Source organism: Bidens hawaiensis, unplaced genomic scaffold, assembly GCF_021521415.1.
Source record: "Bidens hawaiensis isolate Kalapana, Puna unplaced genomic scaffold, B.hawaiensis_p1.1 tig00001647_1, whole genome shotgun sequence".
Classification (NCBI taxonomy): domain Eukaryota; kingdom Viridiplantae; phylum Streptophyta; class Magnoliopsida; order Asterales; family Asteraceae; genus Bidens; species Bidens hawaiensis.
This window is the reverse complement of record NW_027491093.1, coordinates 1,633,991-1,641,545: the sequence shown is the minus strand read 5'-3', so window position 1 is coordinate 1,641,545 and position 7,555 is coordinate 1,633,991.

Below are 7,555 nucleotides of genomic sequence, written 5' to 3'. Positions count from 1 at the left end.
TATTAGGGTCTGATCCCTCTTTACTTCTCTATCTCAGATATTATTTGGGTCTAATCGCTTTCTTCTCTATCTCAGATATTATTAGGGTCTGATCTCTTTCTTCTCTATCTCAGATATTTTTAGGGTCTGATCCCTTACTTCTTCGTCTTCGTACATACTGTCTTTACATACCCATAACATACATATACTATCGTTAATCATTATTACATACTCATATGTTGTACATGTATATATATCATACACATTCATCTTTCACATACATACCTCCCTTGTCAATACGTGCAATATCCGAAGATCGTTCACATACCGACAAGCTTTCGTTCACATACATAACATAATATCTCTCACATAAATCATACATGGCATACACTTACCATTTAAGGTAAGTGTACTAACTATCACATTGAGTATGCACACAGCCCCGAAAACATAAAAAGGAAATGGGGCTAGAAACTCACCTGGATCCTGTTGCGCTCGCCGTTAATCGTAATTCCTTTATTTAACTGAGCACGGCTAACTGTTAAATATATTTTTGTTAATTAACCATTCTAATGATTAAGTTGGTATTTAAGTTAACCAACATGTTTCTAAGTTGGGCTTGTTTATTTTAGTTCACGCTGATGAGCTGATCTAGTTTTAACTTATGGGCTTTACATGATGTGGTCTTAGTTGTTTCATACCCAATTGTTCATCTGGCCCAACGGGATTTAGCCCAAAACCCAACAGAGGACTTGGTTAGCCGAGAACTCTTGGCAGAGAACCAAGCTTGTGACCGATAACTATGGTCTTGACCGAGAACACAGGTCTGACCGAGAACATAGGTCTGACCGAGAACTCCGATTTGACCGGGATCTCGTGTTGACCGAATTCCCATAATGGCCGAGAACGTGGGTTAACCGAGAACCCTCGTTGACCGAGTTCACATGGTGGCCGAGAACCCCCAGGTTGGATGTTTCTGGTCCATATTTCTATTCTTAAGTCCATTTTAGACTTAATAATGGTTATCGATCCATTATTTCCCTTTTAATCACTTAAACCCCAATCCTCCCTAACCGTTTTACGTCCATTATCAACCTGTTAACCTCACGGATTCCAGATCTAACCCATCATAGTCATAAAGATTGAACCTTTAATCCTAAAAATGTTCTTTAAGCTAGATCTAGGGTTTCATTCATGAACCGTATCTAACTATGAGTCCTTTACGTCCATATTAATCATCAAGTTTGAAACTTTATGATTTATCTAGACCCGATCTAGTCTATGTTCAATTTTCATGGCTAACCGTTCATATAAACGTAACCATTAAACGTAAAGAACATACCTTTAGACGTTTGGTAGGTCACGACTAGCTTGATTAAGCACTTGGATCATGTATCTAGCTTGAATATCTAGGATCTACCAACAAAAGTCTTGATTTCGGCCTCGGTTCTTCTTTCTCTTCTTGCGGCCGTGAGTTGCGATATGTGTGTGTGTATTAAGGTATAATTTGGATAAGATGGATTGAAATGGAAAGATTTAGGGTTTAAGCGGGTATTTAAACTCCCTTAAGCCCATGGACCTAAGACCCATCTTTCCTTTTTAGTCCATGATTAATCCATCCAATTAACTTACTTATAAATCCCTTTTATATTATTTTATTTACCAATCCAAGTAAACTTTTCCCTTATACGAAATAATATATAATATTATTTGAAATCTTGTTATATTACAAGTCTTCCCTACTTAAAGAGGTTTCTTCCCCGAAACCTAACTATTACATGAACAGATTAGGGTAAAACTTGCGCATCTCTTCCTCGACTTCCCATGTGGCATCCGATCCCTTGCGGTGCTTCCATATCACTTTCACTAAAGGTATAATCTTATGATGAAGTTGCTACTCCTTGCGGTCGACTTCTTTATCGGTTGCTCAATGTAGTTCAACTGTTCATCATCCTCAATGTCCATAAATGGCACGTGCAACGTGTCATCAGCCAAACACTTTCTCAGATGATAAACATAGAAGGTTGAGTGAATTCCTTCTAACTCTTCGGGCAAATCCAGCCTATAGGCTACTTCACCCACACAATCTAAAATCTTAAACGGTCCAATGTTCCTCAGAATCAACTTTCCCCTCTTTTGGAATCGAATGATTCCTTTCTAAGGCGAGACCTTGAGCATCACATTGTCAGCAACGTTAAACTCGATTGGTCGTCGCCGCTTATCAGCATATGACTTATGTCTGTCTTGAAAAGCTTTCATTCTTTCTTTAATCTGATCGAACTTTGAATATGTCTTTTGAACGACCTCAAGGCTTCCCATTTCTTTCTGGCCAATCTACCACATTAGATTTACTAGGATAGTATTTAATGTCACAATCATAATCTTTAATCAACTCTAACCACCTTCTCTGTCTCATATTCAGTTCCTTTTGCTCAAAGAAATCTTTCAAACTCTTGTGATCCGTGTAGATGGTACACTTAGTACCATACAGGTAGTATCTCCAAATCTTCAGAGCGTGCACTACTGCTGCTAGCTCCAAATTGTGTGTCGGGTAAGTACTCTCATGAACTTTCAACTGTGTAGACGCGTAAGCTATCACTTTTCCTCGTTGCATCAACACGCAACCCGGCCCACGATACGAAGCATCGGTACAAACAACCAAATCCTCGTCACCATCGGGTAGAGCAAGAATTGGATCTTGCGTGATCCTCTTTTTTAGTTCCTCAAACGCTTCTTCTTGGAACTTACCCCAACTGAATACTACCGACTTTCGGGTCATACCGGTCAACGGTGCGGCTATCTTGGAGAAACCTTCGATGAATCTCCTATAGTAGCCAGCTAACCCTAAGAAGATTCACTTTCATGAACTTTCAACTGTGTAGACGAATATATGAATAGTAGCCAGCTAACCCTAAGAAGATTCACTTTCATGAACCTTCGATTATCTTGATTTATGAGCTTCATCCAAGATTCGACCTCTAAGATCACCATGACATGGAATCCACATATGATCAAATCTAGTCTTTAAGCCATGAGTGTTTTCCATTAACTCATCTTGCTGGCCATAAACTCTCTCTCTCTCTTCACTAACCCTTCATATACTAACACTTCTGATTGTACTTTTATTATTTATTCAAAAATACTTGAATGCATAATTAGCTGGTATGACTTTACTGTTGCAATGACATCTTCATTCTTACGACCTAGCGCATCAGCTACCACATTAGATTTACTAGGATAGTATTTAATGTCACAATCATAATCTTTAATCAACTCTAACCACCTTCTCTGTCTCATATTCAGTTCCTTTTGCTCAAAGAAATCTTTCAAACTCTTGTGATCCGTGTAGATGGTACACTTAGTACCATACAGGTAGTGTCTCCAAATCTTCAGAGCGTGCAGTACTGCTGCTAGCTCCAAATTGTAGACGCGTAAGTACTCTCATGAACTTTCAACTGTGTAGACGCGTAAGCTATCACTTTTCCTCGTTGCATCAACACGCAACCCGGCCCACGATACGAAGCATCGGTACAAACAACCAAATCCTCGTCACCATCGGGTAGAGCAAGGATTGGATCTTGCGTGATCCTCTTTTTTAGTTCCTCAAACGCTTCTTCTTGGAACTTACCCCAACTGAATACTACCGACTTTCGGGTCATACCGGTCAACGGTGTGGCTATCTTGGAGAAACCTTCGATGACTTTCGGGTCATACCGGTCAGATTCTGTGGAGTCTTCCAATTAGTGATCGCTTCAATCTTAGCTGGTGTAACGATTCCAGCAAATTCAGGTATACCCTAGCCGGTATATACTATTTACGTGTTATTTAATACCGAATATATGAATTATAATGTGTTTATACGAGTATATAAGATTCACAGTACGAATTATACTCGAATGTATAGCTAGTCGTATTGGAATTACGATTAACCGATGAACGGTTATTGAAACCCGAACGAATCGGGGATTACATTATAGACGAAATATATGATGTTTAGTAAGGTTTACGAAGTATTAAAGCTTCGGGATGAGTGAGTTATAGCACAGAAAAAGGATTTCGATTTAATGGTACGTCGGTACGTTAAACGAAACCTTTAATATCTAACCAAGCAAGAGACGACCGATCAAGCCGCAAAAGATGCACAATGACCGACAATATGATGTGTTGAGTCAATAAATGTCATGGTTTAAGTTTTTAAAGTTTTTAAATCGGTTTTATATAAATTTTATTTTTAAGCCGAAAACGACCGTTTTAGCCTCGTTTTAAGCCGAATTAAGTGTATAACCGAAAAACGAACTGAACCAGATTATCCACAACATTATCCGGATTACACAATCCGAATGTGTGGCCAAGGTTTGAGATGTGGGCCCCACCCCACACCATACATGGACCGATCGGTCCATTTGGTGCACAAACACATATCATTTTCTTTTTTTAACACTCCAACTCCACATTTCTCTCAACACTCTTCAACATTCATCCAAAAACCCAAGTTTTTAAGCAAGAATCATAAGGTATAAACATATTATTATGGTTTAATATTGGTTTTTAATTCCAAAATCTTAAGAAAATGAGGTTTCAAGTGAAAAATGGGTGAAAACCCGAGATGAAACCGATTCTTGCATGATCAAGTGATGTATACAAGTTATACAAGGGATCTTGGTCCAAGAAAGGAGTTAAAAGAGTCAAAAATGAATTTTTACGGTTAAGATCTTTGTTTTGATGTCTTAACCGAAACCATGAAAGGAATGGCTTGATTGTGGGTATAACTTGCTTGGTGCGGTGTTATTGTGCTTGTAGGTGTTATATCTAGTTGCTAGCAAAGGCTAGAAAGCAAGATCTTTGCGATCTAAAGCTAGAAACACAAGGTAGTTCGGTTTTTCGTATGATTTGTGTGATTTGGACAGATTGTGGTAGACTTAGAGTTGGGTCATGAAATTTCACAGAGATGATCTACACATGAAAATATGAGATCTGTGAACTTTTGGTAATTTTTGGATAAAGGATGAATATTTGGTGAATTTAATGCTCGGTTTTGGCTAAAAATGGTGAAAAATAGCTAAACATCATGAAAAATTCTAGAAAAATTCAGATAAGCTTTTTATAACATATAAAAGTCACACACAAAATTTCAGGTCCATTGGAGAAGTCTAAGTAGGCTTTTTGGTAAAACGAGTTCTAGGGTTTTATAGCTTGGTTTTGGTGAAAATGGCATGAAAAATGATTTTTTGATTCTGTAAAAATTACTGGGAACTATGTGGATGGCAGGAGTCATCCCAGAAAAATTTGGTATTTTTCTAAGGTCGTTTGGTATTTTCGACAAATTTGGTGTTTAAATGACGTTTCAAAATAGATAAATAAATGTTAAATATAAAAATTAATTCTGGAAATATTTTTATAAAATTCCTTACTGTCAAAAACTGTTTTGTGCAAAATTTCAAGATCCGAGACTAAACGGATATTTATTTGTGCTAAACAGAACATAAAAACAAACTTTTAAAGCTTAAAACGCGTAAACCGGCAAGGTTCGCCTAAGCGAGCTGACTGGTGTATAAAAACCCTAAAAATGGACTATTTTCATGAAACTAAGTTAATCAAGTAAAAATATATCATCCGAAAGTAATTCGGATGATTTGGGTAATTTTACCCGATTTAGCAGTTTCCGGTATACTAAAGACGGAAACGGGCCCCGCGGCCAAACCGGGTGTCTAAACCGAGCTCTAGTTTCACCACTTTAATTAAAATATCAGTAACAACTATTTTCGGGTCGTATGTGACCAAACTCATTTTTGAAAACATAAAGACGGTTAACCGTGCTAGGCACGCAAAACGAGAAAACAAACTAATGGTAATTTTGACTAAAGAACTCTAAGTGATATCACAATCTAAGTCCTGAGAAGTGTTTCGGGGTTAACATTGTCCCCGGATCATGTACGATACTGGGTTAACAGTGTCCCCAGACGTACCGGTTAACACGAATTTAAGTTATATTAATAGAAATTGTGTAGTAACGACTTAGGGATCGTATTACAGATCCGGACCGGTAGCTGTGCACAGTATTACATCTTTGCTCACAAAAAGGTGAGTTTCACGAGCCTCTTTTTATTGAATTGTTTTAAATAGTTTCCCGGGGCGGAAAGCATGTTTTTATCAAAGTGTTTAAGTACATGCCGATCGCATGGAAATGAATGTATTTATATAATGTTTGTTGTACGGGAATCGTACGGTAATGTATTAAGATGGTAATTGTCTGAGTTGCTAATATTGTAAGGCCCGAAACAGTGTTCTGGGTTAACAGTGTCCCCAGAGGTTATTAAATGTATTTTTGGGTTAACAGTGTCCCCATAGGTTATTAAATGTGTTTCTGGGTTAACAGTGTCCCCAGAGTTTATTAAATGTGTTTCTGGGTTAACAGTGTCCCCAGAGGTTATTAAATGTATTTCTCGGTTAACAGTGTCCCCAGGGGTTATTAAATGTATTTCTGGGTTAATAGTGTCCCCAGAGGTTATTAAATGTGTTTCTGGGTTAACAGAGGTTTCACTTGTAGGCTTAGCATAATTACATCGTTAATATATGATTATTAAAATGATTTGTCATGGTTTATTTAAATTAGTGAATCTCACCAACTATTCGTAGTTGACCCGTTTTCTTTACATGCTTTCTAGGTACACCCAAATTGGAATGAGTGATACGTGCTTGATGATGTGTGCTATTTTGTGGAAGCTTAAGAGTCTATATTTTGTATTAAACATGTTAACGTACTATTGGTAAAACTTATGTGATAACGCCTAGTCGGTAACGAAACTCGGAACAATGTAATACGTTTAAATTATTGTAGTGGTGTTTTCTTTATAAGCAATGCTGTTGATATCAGATGTGTCTGTTGCATCCCGTTTACGTTTCCGCTGCGGTTACGGGGTGTTACAGAACTTGGTATCAGAGCCATTGGTTATAAAGAATTAGGATGTCTTTAAAAGATACCTAAAATATAACCAGTAGCTCAAGTGTTATAGGATCTGAATATCAACTAATAATTTATTGTGACAAGGTCTGGATGAACTTGGATGGACAAGTGAGTTATTATGGTCCGGAACATAATAACAGACTTGTCCGCACGAGGGAATTCAGGGGAAGTCACGGGGGACTTTAATAGGTAAAATTGGCAACATATGTGCAAATATATGATAATATTGTTATGTGGTCAAGTTGTATAAGTAAGTGCATATTAATTTGTTTATGATTTACACTATGGAAAGAACTATATGTTTGTTAACTTGTGTGCAGGAAAGAATGTCGAGGACTCCTAGTTTGTCGGTGGAGGAGGACCCGGAGGAAGTCAGCTCCGGGAACTCTGGGAGCCTACGCGTATCATCCAGCTCTGAGCCTAGCGAGGCTAGTCGTAGGAGCTCTGGCCAGTCCTCCCCAGTCAGGATTGTCAGATCCCCTACCCCGCCCGCACCACAGGCCATCCCTGTCCCGCCCGGATTCGGACCCCGCCTCACGGCGCGGATCAGTGTCCCGCATGTTCCACCGACCTCTTTCCCACCCAGACCTGCTACCCGCAGGGGCGAGTCCT